At 31.7% G+C, this 12,849-nt stretch overlaps 1 non-coding gene across 3 annotated transcripts in view; it reads left to right on the top strand.

Moving 5' to 3' along the window:
• The first annotated feature begins 1,211 nt into the window (after positions 1-1,211).
• LOC105342707 (uncharacterized) overlaps positions 1,212-12,849 on the top strand; it is a 35,101-nt gene continuing 23,463 nt past the window's right edge. For 2 of the 3 annotated variants that reach the window (XR_010713970.1, XR_010713972.1), the window contains exons 1-5: positions 1,215-1,598; positions 1,775-1,881; positions 2,985-3,042; positions 8,725-8,802; positions 9,881-9,940. This is a non-coding gene — a transcript (uncharacterized protein). Of the gene's footprint in view, positions 1,599-1,774; positions 1,882-2,984; positions 3,043-8,724; positions 8,803-9,877; positions 9,941-12,849 lie in introns of all 3 variants that reach the window. The other variant, XR_010713971.1, reaches the window with a different exon arrangement.

Below are 12,849 nucleotides of genomic sequence, written 5' to 3'. Positions count from 1 at the left end.
AAAATTTCGATCAGAGCCTATATAAAATATTCCAAATAGGACAGTTTTAAGCAGTATGTCAGCACATGTTTAAAGATAAAACCTTCATGTGAGCAGCTGGTGGAAATTATCAAACTTAACAAGTGTTAATCTGCTACTTAAGTCATTAGAACAATGAAAAAACAACATCCTAAATTGAAAGTGCTCAACAGAATGCTAATTTATAGTGAGGAAGGTAAAGGCATTATAAATGACGCAAGGCATGTGCAATATTCTGAAATTGGGAGACCAAGAAGTGTTCCTACATGTACTAGTGAGAACATTGACGCCGTTATAGGTTTATTACCGACTTCAGTTAGACGGGTACAGCATGAACTCAATGGCACCGTTAGGAAATCAACTATTCATAGAGTACTCATTTTATTCAAACGTTATTTCTTACATGTTAAGTGTGATGCAGCATTTGAAAGAGCTCGTTTAGAGTTTGCCAGTTGAATTTAATTGGGTAAATGGACCCGAGATTGAAAATTTAACAAATGCCATATGATTTCCGATGAAACTCTCCTCCATCTCAAGAATGTTGTCATTAAACAGATTTTTAGATTTTGGGGTTCGGCAAAACCCAATTAATAAAGTTACTGTTTGAATTGCATCCAGTTCAAGCGGAATAATATGCACTTTTTTTCTCAGAGAAGAAACATTGTAAATTCGGATAATGGGCGGCTTCAACGGGCCGGTGCTACGCCACACAATTCAGGTTGTGTTCTTCGGTGGCTTGACATGTTTGCTATCAATACATTTCGTACCCCAAATATTTGGCCACCCACTCCCACGATCTGAACCCATTTGATTTCTATTTATGAGGTTATCTAAAAGACAGGTTGAACTCGCCTTCCCCAATAACAGATAATTCAAAACAGCAAAGTCACGAGACAAAAATGTAATCTATGTTGATCATATGCATGTAAAACTGTTGTGAAAACTTTACAAATCGTGTTTAAACAATGTAAAAGGAAATAGGGAGTCATTTGGAATATATGCTATCATGCTTCCAAAGAAATATTTAATATGAAACAAGAAAAACGAAACGTTAACAAATGAATGCTAACAAATTTTTTTTAAATAAACATCTTTTATATGAGTGTAACTTTAGGTATTAAAATTTTATAACAGTTTAAAAGTGTAAAATACGTTTTGTAACACCCTGTACACGTATATCAGTAGTCAGACGCCCTTGTGTCAAAACAAACTTAGCTTTGATTGATCATTTAAGGAAAATTGATAAACACTTTCACTGTCTCTACTTCTAGTGATAGACAAATATATGTATTAGACTGAGGATAGACACATCTTCAACATGAAATTGTACGAAGTACGAAAATCGTATGCGTAAACACGCCTATATAATGCAGATGCACCATCTTTAAATAGAGTTCTATCAATAGGAGTGACTCCATTCATTTTATCGAATCTGCAATCCACGTTGGCATCTAGAAGGCATCTAGAAGGCCAAGCACTGCGTGTTTGGTAAAGATTGCAAAATCTGCCTTTATCAAAATAAAAATTCGTTGCACCTGTGCTGTGTTATCATGGTCCTAGTCTGTGACTGTTTTGTTCAGGTAAGGAATTAAACTTTTAATTATCACCAAAACGGCACAAATCTGGAACATCAATTTATTAAACATTTTTGAAAATTTAAGATTAAAATGCATTAAAATTGTCATTTGATATTTTGGCAAACCTGAAAAAAAACCCTGCAGAATCGGAGTTACATTCCGATGTGTTACCAATTCAGATCACCGTTACCTTGCCGATAACCTAGATTCAAAAGGAATATCTATGATAATTTCTCTACATTTCTGATAAGAAGTGAAAAAGGAAGCGCCCTGAGCCTTTGTTTTAGTAAGTGTGTTTTAACGTCAAATTTTATTGTAGTTTGTTTATGATACTTTATTGGTATTGTGAATTATGTGGTTAAATATATGAAAACCAAATTGAGATTAATGAAATCAGGCATTTGCGTATTAAACTACTCAACTATTAAATTACTTTCCGTTACTTTCACATTAACTTTGATAGATGTTATATTTTGTCGTATATATGTAAATAATATATTTTACTTGGTAAATAGCATTATTATAACTTATCAAACTTATTGCCAAAATTCTTCTCTTTTGAAAATATTGTATAGGTATTTTTCCTATATGAACGTAGGATAATTATTATTAAAAATGTGTATACTTAATTTCTATAAAATATAAAGTATAGATTCAACCTTAATGTCTGCTTTCGTTTTTTTTTATCTTAAAAAATATGATTGCTTTGCCTACCTAGCTAGTCCTTGCTATGCCCGCTGGCACATAGAGCAAGGACTAGACTCATCCACTCGTCTGTCTTGAGCCATCTTCTCCAGTGATATGATTGCTCTATGATAAGTATACGTAATAAAATATTAAAAATAAAAAAAGCTACCGATAAGAAAAAAGTTATAGATAAATCTTTATAAAATAATCAGGAAAACTTTCTTTAGAATGCAAAAATAGTTTACAGGAAAAAAAAATTGAGAAATCTTTTACGCATTCAACCTTAGAAACGGAGTTATTTTCACTACATATTTAATGATAAAATAAAACTCTTTCAAAATATGAAATTGGCTAGCTTCATATCAAACAGTGTCAATTTAATATATCATTCTAATTAAGCTGTATTTACCCCTTTAAGTAAAGAGCTCTGTACCAAGATATAGGAAAAATGTTTAAATCTTAAAGCCTAATATTTTTTTTTCTTTACTTCATAAAAGTTAAATACGAAAAAAATATATTATATCGAAAAGTTCTAGATCTGGTAGGTAATGTCTTGACCACAAAACACCCGTGGGTAGTAAAAGTTTGCAAAATACAGTTGGAAACTGGAAAAGTGAAGCATGTATATTGCGTTAAATTACGTAATTATTACTTATATACGTAATATATTACGTAAATTATATACGACGGTACACTTTTCAGCGACACAGACGATTGGCAGTGGGTAATAATATGGCAGACCAAGGCATCCAAAGCAAAGGTAATGTCGGATTTTATCATAACTTCCAAACAACAGTCAAATGCACCTGAAAAAGACAAACGCTATTAAGTAGTTCAATCACAATATTGTATCAAACACAGCTTATAATGGTGAGTTTTTTAACGGAACGAAATCGAAATATGGCATCTATAAAAATGTATAAATGTACATTGTATTTAAATGAGCAGCAATTAACATCTAGACAGACATATTTTTGTTTTGACCAAAATGTGGTCGCTCTCTGACATTAAAAGCATGAGAGAGAGAGAGAGAGAGAGAGAGAGAGAGAGATTTTTTCAGTCTTCATCACAATATGCATAAAGACACCAAAAGAGCCCGGCTTTCAGTACTTTGATTTCTTGATATACAACGTTTTTATTTGGTGTATCTGTGATAGATCAGACTCTTTATTTGTTTTTGATAGATCACACTTTAAAAAAAAAGGTAGCAAGAATAAGAAAATTGTTTTTATCATTTACAAATTCGTGTGCTTTATGAAGTTCAAAGAACATAATAGTTTCTGTGAAATGTTTAAAGCAACTATAAAAATTATTATTACAAGAAAACTGACCATTTTTTTTACTGCTTGGCTCGAAATGAAATACACAATTATCAAAACTTCAAAACTGGTGTTCGTCAAATGTCCTTAGACCGAAGATCTGTATACTTTAGTTCTTGAGAAGAATCTAACCCGAACTCCACGAGTCCAGATTTTTTCCTCCTATTCCGGCATTATCAAATCAACTTTGGTACCTGACCCTTTAATAAGAACTCCTTCATGCAAACGTCTAAAACTTTGCGGAAAACGGCAAAGAGGTCGTCTTGTTCATCAAAAAAATTCATATTTTGAATGATTTCCTCTCGAAAATGACGCAATAATCCGCACACAATAGAGGACGCGGGGGATATTCACTGCCATCGGGTCCTGTCTATGTACCTCTAACACATTAAGCGTCGTAACCAGTAATTCAGCATATTTGCGTTTGTTGAGGATCTTCATTCCGGAGATGCATATCAACAGATTGTGAATGATCAGGTTTCCTAATTTACCAAAGGAATTCGGTTTCCACAGTATATTAAGAATTGCGACTGCCGAGAGCATAAAATCAGTCGTCATAAATCGTCATCCACGGCATTCTGGCTTAAAAGGGCGAGGTAGATGTAACTTTCATAAAATGTAGTGCACTAAACTTCTAGAATCACATCAATGGTCGTATAATATGGTACATTATGAAATTTTAATAGATTATGCATTGGGTAACTTGAAAACAATGATACAAAACATAGAGAGTAACTTTTAACTCGTGCATCTTCAGATATCAGACTCGGGGGACAAGCCCCCTCGTCTGTTATCTTAAGATACACTCATTAAAAAGTACTCTATATATTACATAGCTTCGTTAACGTTTGGAATAACTTTCATCATAAATCGTATATCTATGATCTCATTCCTGAAAATTGGAATAAATCGTGCATTCAACAATGTATAAGCATTCATATGACATTTTTACATATACAATATTTTCAAAATATTTAATCTGAGACTTGATTAAATACATATTTATTTGATATTCGATTAATAAGAAACCACTATATAGCCAGTAAAAGGAGAATGTTTGATAAGTTTGGGAAATTACCAGATCCTGTCTTGAATTGAAATATATTACCTACTGAGCTACAGGTTTAATACATTGTCTAGTGCTAAGTGGGAGCATGGCATTTTAAACCTATGATACACACTGTCACAGATTAATTATACACATGTCATATCTTTCATATATAATGTGTGACTGGCATAGTCGTCTTAAAATTTTTTTTAAAGTCTTATAAACAATTTAATTATATATTGCTGAGTCAGTTATTTTAAGTGTTTGAAAGAAGGTCTAGGAGGAGAGCTTTTCTTTTTTTAAATTGCAGAATTTACAGGTTTGCTTGTGCTTGGTGTTGTAGTTTTGGCTGTTGTGGTATCTATAATTTTTGTCAATAGGGAAACGTTGATTTATATGAAATGCTATTCCCATAGGATGATTTATATGTAATGTTATTAGGGCCCCGCAAGGATTTGCGGGTGCCCTATAGTAATCACTCTGTCCGTCCGTCCTTCTGTCCGTCCGTCTGTCACTCTTCCGTCCACAAATTTCCTGATTTTTTCTAATAACTTTTTTTATGGTTGCCCAATCAAGTTCAAATTTGGTATGGTAGTTCAGTAGGCAGAAATACATATTTTGATGCTAAGTTTGGTTCTCTATGTCTTCTGGTTTGGAGCTGGGGTGGTGGGGTAGATTCCTAACTATGCATAAGAATGAATGGGCAAAGAGAGATAACTGCTGAGAATGAATGGGCAAAGAGAGATAACTGCTGAGAATGTTACCATTGTATACATGGAAGGCTTTGCAATATTTGTCCTTTGGGATTAATTAACCTTCCACAGGAAGAAAATCCTAAGCTTTATCTTTATCTGTCACATTGAGATTAATTACTGCAATCTAAGGTCTGTCTTTTATCTGTTATATGTATTACCGTACACATGTGTCTGCAAGTGATGTTTATTTGAAGTTGAGGCAAAGCCTAGGTATCATTGCATTGGTATCAATTCTTTGTTTTTTTAACAAATTTTATTTCATCCCATGTTAACCCACTTTATCCCGTGGATATGACTCATTGGATATTTTTTTGATTTCCCACAGTTGTGACTTTACAATGGGATTTGCGTAGGCATAATGAAGTAAAATAATGTGGAGTGTTATAAACAGTGTAAACATTGATTGTGGTGTATAAAACATGGGATAAATAGAATCTCGTATGATTTGTAGTATAATATGATTTTTATCCAACTTGTGTGTTTTATCCCCTCACTAAGGCTCAAGAAAAAGAACACTTTAATTGTTGGATGAAAATCATATCCAACTACAAATCACGAGATCCTATATATTCCAGTTCTTTACATCTTCTGCCGGGCATTTATTTTTCATCATTGTTTATATTAAGAGGATGGAATTCAAAGATTTTTTTCACTTCTCTATATTAATTGTCATAGCGGGGCCCTTCCTGACTGGTCAGTTTTCTAGTTCCATTAGGATCTATATTCAATGTCATCTGTGTCATTTTCATAGATATTATACTATCATATCTACAAGCAACATATGTTGGCTTTGGAAATCGGTAAAATATACAAAAAGCGTCAGACTAACATTTTACAAAATTTACGAAAAAGTGTTTCAATGTACATTTAAGAATATGATATTTATATCACTGTGGAATCTACCTATGTAAACATTTTTCTAAGGACGAATGTTAATATGTTAACAGTGTTCTAATCTTATTGTATAAGTTTATTCCTATGATGTACACATTACTCCTGTTTATATATTTTATCAATTTCTACGACATAACAGTTGAAAACATTTGTTGAAAAAGTCATGTCCTCAGAAATTCCCGAAGCGAAGGCATGTATTTGACTAGTATATAGATACAATATTTTCGGAGTCAACTTTCTTGTTTAAATCAGCAAATGATAACGATCTTTGAGGATTATAAACCTTACTCAATCTACATTTAAAGCAATGGAGATTATCGAGAAAGGAGATCCGGTTTTTTTATTACAGCGATGATGGAATTTTCTTTTTATACTTGTATGGATGTTTCGATTTAATTTTCCCCTTTTGAACTTAAGTGTTAGCTTATACCAGCTGAATAAATTTTATCAGCAGTTTGTGAACACAACCTTCCACTTTATAGAATTTCCGCAAACCTATCAAATTATGAAGGACACAATATGCTCCCCCTCACCTGAATATTGATTTAGGCACAAACTATTTCATTGGCACATTCCTCCGAAACCAATGTTAAATTTGAAAACGTGTATGCTCAATAGCACACATATTAGAGGATATTTTTGCCGTACTAAAACATACAAAAAAAAATACCGTGTTACATGTAGAACCTTTGGACGGAATATAACTCACAGCTCAAAAAACATTGTTTGAACCTATTTAACGGTAGATCTACCTAACGTTTATAGGTAGGATAGAGCGATTAACAAAACAACAATTATGTTAATAATTGTATTTATGTGTTGAATGCTATAATTTTATTTGCTGATTTATTGTATTTTTCATGTTTATGTTTGATTAGATAAGTTGCATTTCTTTCCCAGGCCTTGTAGAGGTCGTTGGCCATATTATGTAATTTCCCTGCAGTGGTCACTGTCCATGTCTATTTTTAGCCCAAATTCCTAGTCTAAAAACCTCCCAGTGACCTATTATGTAATTGCTAAAAATTCCATGGTGTAATTCTCCCCAAATTTAATTTAATAGCCAATCAAATTAAGCGATACGGTCACGTGGTTTGATGCGGTCAGTATCTGACCAGTGAGAGTAGGGTCATTCTGTCTTCATCTATGAGAGTGTTAGCACGAGTAATGTTTTGATACACCCACCACCATCCCCGTTTCTCCACTCCAATATTCGAAAGTTGCATACATGTACAAAATATTGTTATTTTGCATATGGCATATTTTATTTTTGAGGTGCCATCTTTTTGCTGGTTTTGTATATATTGTATATAATTTTGAACAAAATATTGTTTTTCTGTATTTTAAGGGGATCAGCATATTGATAAGTTATTTAACATTTTGTGTGAACAGTTTTGGGTCTGATCCCCTACTATGTTGTTTATATTTTTCTTTACTTTCGTCATTTTTAATAAATGACATATTTCATCATGCACAAGTGTTGAGTTTATTTATCAGACAGCAAAAACGGAGCTGCGGTGAGGTTGTGCAGCATGAGAAAACATAAATATAATTATGCAACTCAATAAGTTGCTCAACTCAACTCATTTCGCAACGTATAGATTCGCCCCCGATACGATGCGGGTATGATTGTATTACGACTTCTACATTCCTTTAGAAGTTGAGATTTCAAAAATGTTTTGGCAAATCAAAGATAATCAAAGAATGTACATTTTCAATTATCTTTTTAACTTTGTTTTGTTTATAATTGTTGCATAATATGCAGGAAAAATAAACCCAATCAATCGGGACACGAAACAAAACGGTTCCTTTTTCTAAATATGCCCACGATGCATTCTAGCGTTTTTTGTTTTCAAACAGGAAACGTTTTTATTTCCATAAAGACCTGTTTTTATGCAGGTTGTTATTATTTTTACTCCGAAAAGGGGTCGATTGTGCTGATGGAAACGTGAAATTCTATAACTTTTCAATATATTTAGTATGTATGGAAATTTTTTCGATACTGTAAAAAGCAAAGATCTAGACCACACAGCTTTAAAATAGTCACTTTTATTATTGTAATCTTATCTTATCCGTATCATTGCCCTCATATTGCTATGATGAAGTGTACTAAATAGATGGTTTTGTATTTTTTCAAAAGTTACATGTTTTAAACCATAATCTGCAATTCACTAAGTTCGATAAACAGCCATCCTTACAGGTAATCATTTCTTTTTTACCCTTAGTGATACTGTTTGACTTAACTTATAAAATTCCTTTTACTGTAAATTCTCCACGCAAATCTACTTGTCTGATTCTTGAAAGACATCATCCACAGAATGTAACCACCTTTTATACCATAGACTGTACATGACACCTGAAAATTATTCGCAGTAACAACTGCATGGTGAAAAGATACAATTAACGTCAAAATCTCTACATTGTTTCAGGAATCAGTAAGTCAGAAGAAACAAAATCATCTGCCACAGGAGGTGAAACTGTAGACAATATCGATATTGTTGTCTCGGGTAAGGGTTATTTCGACCGTACGGTTTGATTTTAACAAAATATACTTTAAAATATTGAAAAAAAATGTAGTATATTTTCAGTTAATGATGAATTTATAAGCTCTTGCAGCTAATATACTGCTTGCATTATTCTGATTAAAAGTTAGTTATGGATGTGATTGTGTTGCTGTCATTTACTTTTCCCTTTTGCCCGGAAACAACCTCACCCCATTAAGATTAACTCTACGAAAATGCCGGCTGTATGTCCTTCGATGAGTTATTCTTTTTTCATCTTGTTCTGTTTTAAAACGAGTTAACGAATTCAATTTTTATACAAACGTTTAAGATCAACAAAACTTTAATTTAAAAAAAATATGAACAGTTCAAATATAAATCGGTATGTCTGTCAGCTATTTTAAATGATCTAAGAATGGCTTTAGTAAGCTAATCTTGTCAGTTGTCTTTCGTCTGTCCATCCGTACATGTATGAATGTTTTAATCTGAATTATTTGCATTTTATAAAACTGCGTGCTCAGAATCAAGTTAATTGCAACCTAAACATAACACATACTATCCTTCAGTGAACAGCTTTGAACTTTGTTTAAATGATTGTCCAGGCAACAAGCACGTATAATAAGAAATGAATTCAATAATATACATGTATGTTTTTCACAGAGAATTTGCATACATGGCTTGTTTAAGTTAGTTAAGATATTGTCGAAAAAATCAGGAATGGGTAACATTAAGGGTCTTAAATCAATGTTGAAATAATATTTTAAGAGGAAACAATAATTGCTACAATCAATTTTCAAATAATTATGGCAATAATGTTACGGACAGATAACGACCTCTTTAGTTCATGAAACAAACAATTTTGAAAAAAGAGATTAAAAACTCAAAATTACACACATCGTTTGGTCACTTCATTATGAAGATTGAATAAATTTCATCTTGAGTTAAAGTACATTTCTTAAAATACAGGTCTTATCGCCGTAATGTCATAAGTCGCCTCGTTTTGCGTTTTCGGTAAAAAAAATTTAATAATTACCACATGCAAGAAATGAGAACTAACTTATTTATTTTGTTTCTGTTCTAGCAGAAGGCGGGAGTCTAGATGCAAATGAAGAACATACAGTCTCAACTGGTGAACGAAAAGGCGGTAAGATTATTTGAAAATGCGTCAAATTGCGTTGTTAATGTCTTCATGATACTAAATGTAAAGTCTGTGGGTTTATTTTATATTGCATTATGCTGACAAATGGCGTTTGGTATGTTACCACCTCTCGATCTATGACCAAAGATTGTGAGAGTTTGTGCGAGGGGATTTCACATAAAATTTCTTCACTAAAGAAAGCAGTAATTATAACTTGAAGCCGTTCGGGCTTCATTGGATGTGACCAAAATAATCACCTCATTATAATCAAAGAATGATTCTAAATTCCTTAAATAAATACCATTTCATGTTATATTTTCTGGCATTTACTTGCTCACTTATCATCCTGTTCAGACGCTTAACAAGGACCATTTAACGACAGTGTGTGTTGTTAACTACTTTCTAAATAGTACATAATTTTTAATATCCTTAATCGAATTTTCTATCATTGTGATGTCATGGTAGGACTGCATAAATTGTGTTTCTTCAATGTAAAGGTGAAACATAATTATACATATAAAACATCACAACATATTTACATTTACTTCCTTTCTCCCTATCAAATTGCATTGATTTATTTGAGTGATATTTACGCATAACACAGAAGACCCAATCACCAAATCTGGTGCGTATGAATACAGTCTTCCTTTAGTATTTCTCGAAGAACATGACTGACTCTCCTCGTAACTTCAAGCCAGATCACGACCTGATATAATTATACTTACGCTGATGAATATTTCTTGATGTAAACATATTTTAACAGTAAAATTAATTCAATTGATTAATTTCTTGTTGGGTGCAAACAAATTTTCATAACGCGCTAGCGCGCGTTATTCAATTTGTATGCACACACCGTTGCAGTTATGAGACCACATCTTTAAAAAAAAAATGATTCAAAGCTTAAATATTATAATAAATTTATTAGTACCCAATAGCAGACTAAACAGTCAAACATTAATATACACGTAAACGATGTCCATTCGGACAAAAGCAAGTTTATTGTCCCCCTCGGCAGCAACTATTTCCCTCGGCTTCACCTCTTCAAATAGTTGCTGTCTTGGGGAACAATTAACTTGCTTTCGTCCTCATAGCCAGTAAATAGGTATAATTTTTTTTTTTTTTTTTTTTTTTTTTTTTTTTTTTAATTTTTTTATTTTTGTTTACACATAAATCCACATACACACATATTTCAGACATATTTCATACATTTCAAGATTCTACATATTGTAATAACTTATTAATCTAAAGAAAACATATTAGCTGTGTAGTGTAAAAACGTGTTTTTTTGAAGAAAAAAATAAATAAATAGATGATAGCAGTAAATGAAAAGAGAAAAAGGGAGAGATACAGAAGAAGATACAAAAATACAAAAGAAAAAAAGGGGGGGGGGTACATTATCAATATATTTGTTCAAGTCAATATAATTTTAAAAAAAGAAAGAATAGTTTAAGCAATCACAGATGTCATAAAACTTGTTATAATTTCTCACAAATTGTTTGCCAGTGGTTTTCATAATCTGAGTATCTACAGTTTTTCAATAGCATATATTTTTCAAGCAGAATCCTGTTTTTTATTATTTGTTTTACTAATTCAAAACTTAGATGAGGGTTTTTGTTATATTTGGTAGCAAAAATATACCATTTAATAACCATCAATATTAAATTATACATTTTATAGATGCTTTGTTTTAGAAATTTACCAAATAAAACAGATTTCCTATCAAAAACTATGGAAATATCAAATTGATTTAAAAACCATTCTTCAATATTACACCATAGTTCTTTTACATAGAAACATTCATAAAACAGATGATCAATTGTTTCAATATTTGTTTTACAGAAGCTACATAAGGGAGAATCAATTAATTTCAACTTGTGCAGATAATAATTTGTAGGTATAATTCTATGTAAAATTTGATATTGAAGCCAGTTGAGTTTACTTTCTTGGACCGCTTTAAAACAGAGACAGTAGATTCTATTCCATTCTAAATCGGTGAAATTTTCTCCAAGATCTCTCCATCTAATTGATGATGTTATCGGTTCTTTTTTATTTTCAATTAAAATGTTATACATTTCCTTACATCCTTTTGTATTCCTATAAAAAAGATAAATAGAGTTTGGAATTTTAGGTCCATGTTCTTTGCTCATATCTGTATTATCTATGTGTTTTTTTACAGCTTTTTTTAGACCTGCATATTCAATAAAATTTGTATTCACTTTCATGTTATTTAGTATTTCTAAGCTAAGAAAATTCCCATTACAGTCAAATAGATCACTAGTTAGTGTAAACCCTACTCTAAAATATTTTTTTAAAAATACTGAGGAATTTCCTATCAGAATGTTTGGGTTGTCCCATAAAAGTTCATTATTAAATTGTTTTTCAGTTTGTTTACTTGTTGATTTTATTACTTTTGCCCAGCTAAGTAACACTTCTTTCCAAAATAGATTTGGTATTTTTCTAATCATTTTAAAAGTAAAATCTAATCCTCTTTTCCATAAATCTGATATTTCAATTTCTAAGGTTGTTTCTAAAAGTTTTACCCATTTTGCATTAGAATTAATTAATCTTTTTATCCAGCTGGATTTAAGGGCAATGATAAATGCTGGGTAATCAATCATTTTTAGCCCTCCATATTTATAATCTTGTATTACAGTGTTTTTCTTTATTTTATGCATGTTGCATCCCCATAAAAAGTGGTACAAATCGTTTTCCAATTTTTTTATCAAGTTTGTATCTGGATTGGGTATACTTAATATTAAGTGATTTAATTTTGGTATAATTAATGATTTTATTATTCTAAGTCTCCCTATCGGTGTTAGCTTTCTATGTTTCCATTGATTCATTATTTTATTGATTTCTGATAATTTAGGAGAATAGTTTAGCTCGGACATTTCTTCAAGGTTAATTGAAAATTT

This window comes from Magallana gigas, chromosome 5 (genome assembly GCF_963853765.1).
Source record: "Magallana gigas chromosome 5, xbMagGiga1.1, whole genome shotgun sequence".
Classification (NCBI taxonomy): Eukaryota; Metazoa; Mollusca; class Bivalvia; order Ostreida; family Ostreidae; genus Magallana; species Magallana gigas.
Note: the sequence above shows the minus strand (reverse complement) of the source record. Positions and strands in the feature narration are given on the sequence as shown.